Below are 11,963 nucleotides of genomic sequence, written 5' to 3' on the forward strand. Positions count from 1 at the left end.
TAGAAAATATGGAAGTATCATTCCTTTATTATTGCTTTTTCCTCCCTCTGTGCCTATGCTTACCAAGTCTTTTTATTTTTTGCTTTTTATTAACTCTTTCAATCCTCTTAATAACTTAAAAAGAGGGTATTACTAATATCTGCATCTTGTGGATGAGGTAACTGAAGGTAGGTAACTTGTCCAGGGTTACAGGTGGCAGAGCAAGGATTAAAACCAGACCGTCTGGCTGCCCAAGGCCCGACCAAGAGGAGCTGATAGCAAGCCACGGGGGAGAAGGATGTTGGTCGGGCTGGTTTCCTGTTCAGTTACCATGAAACGCAGGCTTAACCTTAATTCTAGGACATGACCAAGAAAGCCTTCCAAAGCCATAGGTTTTTTACCATGACCGTGACTTTTAGCAAGAATTTGTGGTTTAAAGGCAACATGGTGCTCTAAGAAGCTTCCGTTCACTCTTAGGGAGGGACTGGTAGTTGAGCTAAATAGTGAAATCCTGGAGCACACAGCCTTTAGGGCAGCTTCTGACCTATTTCTATGGTCAGGAAAGACACCTGTCTTTCCCTGCTGCCTACAGCCTCCAGTTATTCACCTTCGGAATTCCCTAGTCTGTGATCACATTCAGATGAGAGATCTGTTTTGTTTTTTCCAGGGTAGGAGGAAGTGAGTCACCACCTATACTAAACAGTCTAGTCTTCTGTGTATAAATGAGCAAGGTTGGGGAGCCAAATTTGAGAACCTTGTGTAATCCTGACATTCTCCAAGAGAATCCAAGAGAATGTCAGGATTACGTACGGTGGTAAAGTAGTCTCATGTTAGTTGTCTCCACAGCTCTCATCAGAAGCAGACACAGTTACTTTTTGTAGGAAAGCATCTCTAACTTAAGCCTGTAGGATTCCCAAAGACTAAAGCCAGGCAACTATGAATTCAGTGAAATCATAGCATTCAAGTAGTTAACCCAATATATTTGAGAATTATCAGAAACAATGCATAATATGTTTCCCAAAGACTGTAGGTTTTGGAATTATCAGATACAGAATACAGACTTCAAATATTAGAATTGTGAAAAAATAGTTATATGTGAAATAAATCTATTATATAAAAAAAGATGGACTCATAAAATTGAGTGAGCAGTAAGACCACCAGGAATGATGAGGAAGACCTGAAAGGAAAATGGATGAAATAGAACTTACAGAAATAAAATATATAGCTGGGTATGGTGGCTCACACCTGTAATCCCAGCACTTTTTGCAAGGCTGAGGCAGGAGCATGGCATGAGCCCAGGAGTTGCAGACAAGCCTGGGCAGCATGGTGAGAACTCATTTCTCCAAAAAATACCCCACCACCACCAAAACAAAAATAAATAAATAAATAAAAAGGAAAAAGCTGTGTATGGGGCACCTACCTGCCTATAGTCCCAGCTACTCAGGAGGCTGGGGTAGGAGGATCACTTGAGCCCAGGAGGCCAAGGTGGCAGGTGCGTGCCCCTGCAGTCCAGCCTGGGTGACAGAGTGAGACTTTGTCTCAGAATAAAATGGAATAAGGAAATATACAATGGAATTGTTGAAATAAGAAACTGAGTGGGTGGATTAGACACCAGAAGAAATGATTAATTGGTTAGACCATTATCTCCAAAAAGTAAGTCCTTATGTTACACAGACAGACATGAGGATAAGTGATAGGGCAGAAGTTGGTGGGGTTGGAGGAGAGAGGGAGATCAGAATGAGTTCTAAAATATGTCTTAGTGGAATCCCGGGAGGAGATATTAAAATTATATTGGAAAGTGAGAGAAATAGAAGTTCTAAAGGTGACAGAAGGAAGTCCACATTAATCAGTCACAACAAATGTAAATGGACTAAAGTTACCAGTTAGACAGATGGAACTAATAAAACAATATCCAGCTGTTTTAATCCATCTTATTGAAAATATGAGGATGTGAAAAGATTGAAAGTTTGTATAAAGGAGAGAGAGTGATAAAGATATGCCAGTATACATTAACCAAAAACAAGTGATGGAGCTTCAGTTTCAACAAGATAGGATTTTGGAACACAAAGCATTAGTAACAACTTGATGCTAAATGACTATTAATTAGGATGTAGCAATTTTCATATTTTATTTACCTATCAAAATAGACTCAAAATACAGAGGAAAAACTGATAAAACCACAGGGAGAAATTGACAAGTCTGCCATTGTGTTTGGAGATTTCAACATACCCGGCTTACCATAAGTAAGTTACACAGAATGCCCATATATAGATTTGAATAACCCGTGAATGGACATGATACAATCGACAAATATAGACCTCTGTACCCAATAATCAGATATTCTATATTCTTCTCAAGCATATGTGGACTGTGGGAGAAACATTAATTATATATTAACCCATTAAGCAAGTCAGAGGATTGAAAAACAATTCATACCATCCACACCATAAAACTTATAATTTAAATATGAAGCAATTAAGGTTAGAAGTTAATAATGAAGAGATTAACCAAAAGCTACATGAATTTGGAAGTTAAACACCCTGGTAATTCCTAGTTTAAAAAATCCAATGAAATTGTAGAATGCTTAGAATTGAACCATAGTTAAAATAGGAAACTTCTATCTACCCCTCTCTCGCCCTCTCCCTCCCTCCAAGGCCCAATTCTTATATTTCTGCTTGTTAATTTGCTATAGTTAATTCGGATATATACAAAGACTGAGAAAAATTCCTTGAATATGGTGACAACCTGTACCTGGAATAGTCCAAATCCTAATTACCCTGATTCCTCCACCAACAGTTCCCAAACTGGTGTACTAGAAAGTCTTCCGAATGCTCTTTGGAAAAAAAAAAAAAAACATCGTGGCCATATAAATTCATTGCTCTGCGAGGTCCTGTTGAATTTACCAAGCATTTCCCAAATTGATTTATTCATCAATAACCCCAAGCTGCTGGGATTACAGGTGTGAGCCACCATGCCCGGCCTTCCATAAGGCATGTAAAGGCACTTCCAAAGGTAGAATCAACAGAGTTTCCAAAGTCAGTGGCAAGATCTCTAGACTCAGATGCGCCTTCAAGTTCCAACCCCCAGCAACCCAAAGCCAATGAATTGTCTTCCCAGAATAGCATCAGATAGCAATTAGAACGTGGTCCTCGAATTCTCCAGATCAGCTCCAAAAACATATATACTATTAACAGGGGAAATATTGTGAACTGAAGTCTTTAACAGATAACATTAATCAAAAACATTTCTATGGGTAAACGATGATATATAAAATAGGTTTCTCACCAACAAAAGCCTCTATAAATTTCAGGCTGATGACAATTTAACTTATGTTTTAAATGCATAATTATGTCAAATAAATGCATCTACAAAGGCCTGAATACAATCTCTGAGTCTAAGGTGCCCCCATCTTCTCAATTTCACATTTGATTATACGTGTATTTGAGAGAACATCACTCATGATTTGTTTTGGGAGTATTGTCAAATATTATCCAGTATTTCGGATATTATTGAAACTAGTTGATTGGAAGTCAATGGCACTGTTTCTACTAAAAGTAGGATCCTAATCAGTAGACAGAGACGTATAAGAATAGTCATTCTACATCGACAAAGTGTCAGTATCAGGCAGTGGCTTCAAAGCCAAAGTGGTGGTTGGATGGAAAGTGGAATTTTAGTTGGCGAAGGAGGCAGATAGTGAGACATGTTGATTCAATAATAACGTGAAGTCCAGGAAAGCCTGTGGCTGTAAAGAATGTTGAGCCATAGAGTCCATGGGAGATAGGAAAGGGGGCCTCGAAATATTCAGGCTTGTAGAAGGGTAGAGTAAATATCTAAGGCAATTGTGATGGATAGTGCTTGAAGTATTTGCTTTCGACTACCTTCTATCAGGCTGTCTACAAACTTGGAAGTTTCTTGAGGGCAAGAATGAAGTCTTTTACAGCTTCTGGCATGCCTCTGTGTACCCACCGCATCCTCAATAAATAATTGGTTACCCTACTTTGTCATACAATATAGGACGTACTTAGCTGTACAGCACAATGTGATTTGATCACACCTAACCTATGAGTGGAGAATCACAGCGTTGAATCTGTTTAAAAACAACACTCCCTATTCCCTTTCACCTGCATAATATGTTCGATTTGGTTTCTAGTAATGTTGGTTCTACCCATATGTTTTTAGGTAATAGTACCATCTGTGATGTGCCTAAGTAAAATTATACCAAGAATTCTATGGTGGCAAAGCTAATGCACTGCTCTTTGATTAAGATTTTGGACGTTTGAAAATATAAATTCAGATATTGGACTGTGAGGGTTTTATTTTGGAGGTTGGAGGAGATTGAAATGTTGGGGTAAAACTGCTAGGCTCCTTTGGGACTTGTCTGTCGGGGTGGGGAGAATATACAAGTTAACCAAATCTTGTAAATTCTCACAGTGCTTAGTTTTGTAACTGTACAAAAACTGGCATTGTTTTTCGTAGGTCTCAGTGGAGAAATGTAAGCTGTGAGTTTAACATCCTGTTTACTGTGTTTTGGCCAGGATTTTGCAAGCTTTTGTGGAGAAAATTATATTGCTTTTTTATCCTCTTTGTAACATATATGTATATCAGTATGTTTCCTTGTGTTTTACTATGGTAAAATTGTATCTTGCATATAGAGAAATAAGTCTATTAGGGTGAATTTAAAAAAATCTTTACTCTGAGGTGGCAGCCTTGTATAATGAACCATATGTTTAAGCCTTATAAATACATCACACTAGAGCCCAGCATGGTGGCATGTGCCTGTAATCTCAGCCACTTGGGAGGCTGAGGCAGGAGGATCGCTTGAATCTAGGAGTTTTAGACCAGCCTGGGCTACATAATGAGATCCCATCTCAGTCAGTCAACCAATCAATCAGTTACACAAAAAAGATCAAGATCTTTCTTGCTCTTTTAGAATGTCTTTCTCAAACATTCTAACAAATGTGTCGGTGTCTAAAACAATGAAAAGGGTTTATGACAGAGTTACAGCAGTCATCAGAGAAAAATCCTGGACAGATTGCAAATGTATACCAGTTGTGAATTTCTATGACTGCAATTGAAATGCAGCATTATTCTTGTATGGTCTTCTTGGGTGTATCTGTGTTTAATAACTCGTTTTCAAATTTAGAGGACTGTAGCTATGGTTTCTTCTTAGAGACCTTGATCTTGAGGGGCTCACAGTTTAATGGAGGAGAGAACAGGAAACCAAGAATTAAATGCAGAGAGTGAGGTTCTGCAGTACAGGGTGTATACAGGGCGCAGAGAAGCACTGTAGCACCATGTTCTGGCCTCATCTTCTACTGCTCTAGACTTCCTGAAATGCCGTTTCCTGACCCTACCTGGACCTCTCTCTGTAGGTGCTGTTCTATCTCCTTGCAAGCCTTTTCTACACCTTAAGTGCCTGCTGAAGTTCTGTTTCTTCAGAAGCTTCTTGAAGCCTGCCTCTAGCTCATCCAAATAATTGTTTTGTCTACATCTCTGTTATTTCTTTATAAATAATTACACCCAACTCTTATTATTTGCAGTAGTAATATTCTATAAAGTTGCCCAGAACACTGAATTAACCAAATAGCAAACCCTCGTTTCCAGTGTAAATATGTACATAAATACATATGTCATGCAGGTTATCATCTTAATTCCTAAAAACAACTCATCCTGGTAGATTGAATTTTCTTTATTTCAAAAAGAATAAAGGAAGTACAGAATTGTAAGTGATTTGTCTGAGGCCACTCCACTAACAGGTGCCAGTGTTAAAATTCAGACCCCGTCCAACTGGCCCCAGAGCCACAGCTTCTTGCACTACCCTGCAGTGTCCTCTACTGTCTCTGTCCTCAGGTCATCTTTGTATGAGAGTTGAAACAAGCAGACCAAGGTCACTTTATTTGACCTTAGCTTGGGACGTGTGCAAAGAGTGACAGAGTTTTCACTACTGTGTGTCTATCCAGGAGCCACCTTGAAAGTGCCACAAGTATTAATTTGGGGAGTACAAAGACATTTTAGCAAGTAAGCTAATTTGCAAATATGGGATACACAAATAATGACGGTCAACTGTATTTGTAAGTGACTGCTAGGGTCTGTTTCATGGTAATCCCTTCCCCCAAGAGTGTGGAATGTTTCTTTAGCTTCTTTGATAGTTTATTTATTCATTCATGTATTTATTAAGTACTTACTATAAGCCAGACTCTGCTTTAATCTGTGTGAACAAGCTAGAGATTAAGGTCCTGCCCTGTGGATTTTATATTAGAGTAAGAAAGACAGGTAGCTAAGTCTGGAGCTCAGGGGACCAGGCCTAGGTTGGAATTATAGATTCACTTGGCCAGGGTGAAACCTGATGTGCCCCCTCCTGCTTCACATCCACAGATATACTTCCAGAACATTTCTGTTCTATTCTTGTGTATAAAATCCTCCTTTTGAGCCTCTCTCCATTGATGCATGTCCACCTCTACTTTTGTTGATTTTGAGGCCACTTGCCCATGTAGCTGGCAGGATATTGAAGAAGAATCATACTGACCTGGCTCTGCTACCTACCAGCTGAGTTACTTTGGTCAAGCTCTTGGACTTCTGAGCCTGTTTCCTAATTTCAAAAGTGGTGATATGATGTGTTAGGCACTGGTGGGTTGCAAGGAAGAGGCACACATGTATTCCTTTTGTGATGAGGGCCGAATGTTAACTTGGATGGAAAGTCATCCAAGCAGCCATATTGTCTCTGGCCCTCGTACTTTCAAAACCTCACAGAACATTAATTTCGCAGTATTTAGGATAGGACTTGAGCTCTGAAGACCTATAGTGTGGTTATTTGTTCATACAGCTGTTTTCCATACTAGACCATGAGCTCCATAAGGGCAGGATCTACAGTTTCATCTTTCTATCCTAGGCACTCAGTTCACTGCCTGATACATAGTAATAGAGGCATAAATGTTTCAAAAGTTGAGGAATTTTCAACACTTCCTGAAAGAATAGGAAAATATAAAGGCTTCTCAGAGAAGGTATTATTTAAGCTTTTATTTTTGAGATGATGTCTCAGTCTGTCACCCAAGATGGAGTGCAATGGCACGATCTCAGCTCACTGCAACCTCTGCCTCCCAGGTTCAAGCAATTATCCTGCCTCAGCCTCCCGAGTAGCTGAGATGACAGGCCTCTGCCACCATGCCCAGCTATTTTTTGTATTTTTAGTAGAGACGGGGTTTCACCATGTTGGGCAGGCTAGTCTTGGAACTACTGACCTCAGGTGATCCGCCCACTTTCGCCTCCCAAAGTGCTTGGATTACAGGCATGAGCCACCATGCCCAGCCTATTTATGCTGATTCTTTAAGGGTGAGTAGAAATTTTTTCCAGGTGACTAAAACCTTGAGACATTATTCCAAGCAGAGACCAGCTGGGGCAAAGACACAGGGATATAGAGATGTTGAAGTTTACCAAACACTGCTAGATTTAAAACACAAAAATGAAACAATTAAAATCAAAAATTAAAATTAAAAATCACCTAAAAAAAAAAAAACTATTAATGGGCTTGGCCAGAGGGGATGTCACAATTGAGTTAACTATGACCATAGACACACAGTAATGGATGGAAGTTTTAGGGAAAAAAACATAACATTCTCAGGTTGTTGGCAGAATATCTAGAACAATTCAGAAATACAGGTATTGAATTCTGGGAATAATTACACTGTAGTGAAATCATTTCCTTCTCTGCGTATGAAGCATGTATGTGTCGCACACTGTTCAAGGTGCTGAAAATCAGACTCTTCTCAAGGAGCTCATGAGCAATCAAGGGAGATGGATGGGTGAGCCACTGGTTATCATGTGACAAGTGAGGTAATAGAGATATGACTAAAATGCTATCCAAAGAAGAAGAAAGGAATTATTCATAATATATGGAGTGCTGGGGAAAGAGTTCTGAAATGAAGCCTGCCGGGGGTGATGGCTCACACTTGTACTACTGGAGGTGAAAGTGGGAGTATCCAGGAGGATCTAGGAGTTCAAGACCAGCCTGGTCAACAGAGCAAGACCTTGACATCTCTATATCTGTGAAAAATAAATAAATAAATGTTTTTAATGAAGTGATATTTGAGCACTCTGAAGCACCATACAAATATAGGGAAGACTGAAGGAATATATGCAACTTAATTGGAGTTGGCATTTTTTGAAATTTTATATTGCAAAGGTGTATATATTTACTGTTGTGAAATTAGAAAGAGTTGATAGTCAAGGAGGGCGGTCTATAAAGCACTCCATAGATCCACCGTAGTGGGACAATGCTTAATGCTTTGATGGATTTATTTATGCTTTCTATGCATATGCATGTATTGTATACATACATATGCATGGTTAAATAGAAATGGTTCTCGTTGGTGTTCTGTTTATCCATTTATTGTTATGAAGTAAATCCCTAAAGAGTACATTTGCTTTGCCCGGGGGAGTCTTTTGCTACATACTGCTGTACATAATGAATACTATAAAAGAGGCTAATTTTTCAGCCTTGCGACATTCTGGTGATTGAAACAGAGGCTTCATCAAAGGCAGATTCAGAAATGAACTTGGTATGTGTAGGTGGTTATGCTTGGCATTATTGCCTGTAATAGAATGATAGGGATGATTTTGGTGTCCACCAACAGGGAACTGGTTAAGTAAACTGTGGTACATCCAAATGATGCATACTGTGCAGTTGCAAAGAAGAATGAGAAAGACCCCTGTACTCTTGTAGAAGAACTCGGATATATTGTATGTATTTTTTAAAAGGAAGAAGGAATGGCATCGTATGTGTGTCTGTATGTATGTATTTTTTAAAAGGAAGAAGGAATGGCGTCGTATGTGTGTATTTGCAAAGATAAATTCTGAAATGATATATAAGAAACCAATTAAAAGTGTTTGGCTGTGGAAGGAGAATGAGACTGTGAATGGGATTTTGCCGCAAGGAGAATAAGACTGTGAATGGGATTTAGCCACATACTTTTATAGATAGTTACATTTAGGAATTTTCTGAACTATGTATTTGTACACATGACCCTTTTAAAAATAAGTGAATAAAGGAATGAAGTAGGATTATGAGAAAGAGATAAGAAAAAAGGATCTAAGGGGCTGCCCATCTTTTTAGTACCCAGTGAATACTGATACATAACAATAGCAGCAAAAATCGGAAGAGTAGCCCCAGGAGGGTGGGGAGTCAGCCTTTCCTTTATCTTTTCCTCAATTTCATATATTAAAAAATATATATTCTGAGAACAATAAAACAATTTGAAATAAAAGTGTCTCCCGATCTCTTAAAATAAAAGGAAGATGGGGCAGCTTTATATAGTGCACTTCCCAAAAATGGGCTGGTTTCCCTCAGGAGGCAGGGATTCTAGCCTACATGGGACACATACGGGAGAAAAAAAAGAAAAAAAAAAGAGATTTAAATATAAATAAATGAAAATAACACTTCTCCCTGATTACAAAGGAAATCACATTCTTTCTGTAATAATTTGGATGACAAATATTAAGAAAAGTCTTTAATTTCTCACTCAAAACATTCTGGTTTGTTGCTTTTTATACTTTTTTATGCATGTAAACATTTTAAAAAGTAGAATCATACTAGATAGTCTTTTGTCACTTACTATATTTTGGGCATATTTCTGTGGCAGTAAATATATCCTGGCATCATCATTTTTAATGGCTGGATGTATATTAATTGAATCATTGCTACCGCAGAGGTGAATTTTCTTATATATACATTTGAATGGACTCAAGCAAGCATTTTTGGACTGAATTCATAGAAGTAGAATTTCTGGAGGGTAATAATGTTTAGGGTCTTGAATAGAAATTTTCAAATTATCCTCCAGAAAAAGTGGCTCAGTTTACACTCCCACCAACAGGGACAGAGCTCCAGGTTCCCCCTTCCATTTGTCATCTTTGCACCTTTATACAGAAAATGTCATTGTTTTCATGACATTTCCTTGATTTCTAGTGCTTTTGAATCTTTTTTATATACCTACTGGCCATTTTTATTTTTGTGAGAAGTGCGTGATTCTCCATTGCCCATTTTCTATTGAAAATCATTTTTTTTTCTGAGTAATGTTAAAGATTTCTTTATAGGCTAAGGATACTAACCTTTTATTTGTCATTGAGTTTACTAAAACTTTCTCCCAGTAAGTAATTTGTCATTTCATTTTTTTCTTTCTTCCTTCCCTTCCCTTTCCTTTTCTTTAGTTTCTTTCTGTTCCTTTCCTTTCTTTTCTTTTTTCTTTCCTTTTTTTCTTTTGTTTCCTTCCTTTCTTTCCTTTTCCTTCCTTTTTCCTTCCTTTTTCCTTCTTCCTTTCCTTTCCTTTCTTTTCTTTTTCCTCTTCCTTTTCCCCTTCCTTCCTTCATTCCTTTGCTCCCTCCCTCCCTCCATCCCTTCCTTCCTTCCTTCTTTCTCCCTCCAAACTCCAAAGTCACATTTCACTTAATTTTTATCCTGCCAAATTGGAAAGCGTTTTAACTTAGTGATTTTAGTGTAAACAGGAGCAGGAGAGAATGTAATTATCTAGGTCTCACTCTGTCACCCAGGCTGGAGTGCAGTGCCATAATCATAGCTACTGCAGCCTCGAACTCCTGGGCAGAAGCAGTTTTCCCACCTCAGCCTGCCGAGTAGCTAGGACGACAGGTGTGTGCCACCACGCCCAGCTGTTTTTTTAAATTTTGTGTGGAGATGTGAATTCGCTATGCTTCCCAGGCTTGTCTTGAACTCCTGACTTCAGGTAATCCTCCCACCTTGGCTTGTCAAAGTGCTGGGATTCCAGATGTGAACTGCTGCTCCTGGCTGAGAGTTTAGTTTTCTTTGCTAGTGATGTTCTTGGTATCTTTTCCTATTTGAGGCATTGGTGCCAGTGCTGAAGTATTACACTCACCATCCAAGGTTTACAGGACTTTTGTTTTAATATGGAACAGATGGAAGAACTGTTTAGTTCTGCATCTTTGCAGGTATACAAAATGTGCCTACCAGGACGCTGCTTTACATCCATTGAAAGCAAGAAATAGTACAGTAAAACTTAGCCGGGCTAGAGGCTTTGATTGAAGGAATGGAGTGTTCTGGTTAAATTCTATTAACTTGAAAGTATGAAGGTGAAAAAAATTCAGAACTTAAATTTCCTTTGAACGCAATTTGAAAATATAGCCAATGATTCCACTTTTCTTCTCTAGTAAGCATGGACATTCTGATCTACTTGGTGTTTTGTTATAGAACTCCTAATGTGCCCGAGACTTACATTGTGAAGATACTTTTTTAAAACTTTAGCTGTAAGAGGATGTAAGTGGTTTCGTATGAGATCAGGCTGGATGACAACTAATACTTGTAAATATACTTTTTAGACTAAACGTCTGATTGCCACTTGTTTTCTTATTGAACTCATAAAAATAAATCACATTGGATAGAGGGTGGGAGTAGCAAGGAGAGTTACGTGTTTTAATTGCATGTCATTGTTTCATATCGAGACAGAACATATAGTATCCCTGGCTTTGGACCTACAGAAGGAAACACATTTTTCTACCTGCTGTATGCCAGAGGTTCCTGAGCACCTGGAGGGGTTATTGCAGCACAGATTGCTGAGCCCTTCTCCAGAGTTTCTGATTCACCAGGTCCAGGGTAGGGCCTGAGAATTTGCTCTTATAAAAAGTTCTCAGGTGCTGCTGGTGCTGCTAGTCCAGAGACTACATTACTGAGAACCGCTCTTGTCTACTAACTATAAATTGTAGAACTCTAGACAAAAGCTGAGTTTGTTCTGGGGTAAGAAGCACACAGGTTATGGAGCCAATCATGAACGATTAAACCCTTGATCCCAGCCTCGTGTGAAATTCACGTAACAAGCAGTACACAGTGACATAACACAATTCTTGGTTTTCATGATTGCAACTCATAGCCAAGTATCGAGTGAGAGATTCAGTTTCCTTTGCAAGGCTTAGAGAGTCCAGGTGATTGTAGAAAAATGGGCCTTGTATTTGTTTTAAACCGGTGA

The sequence above is a fragment of the Pongo pygmaeus genome, chromosome 16 (assembly GCF_028885625.2).
Source record: "Pongo pygmaeus isolate AG05252 chromosome 16, NHGRI_mPonPyg2-v2.0_pri, whole genome shotgun sequence".
NCBI classification, from domain to species: Eukaryota; Metazoa; Chordata; class Mammalia; order Primates; family Hominidae; genus Pongo; species Pongo pygmaeus.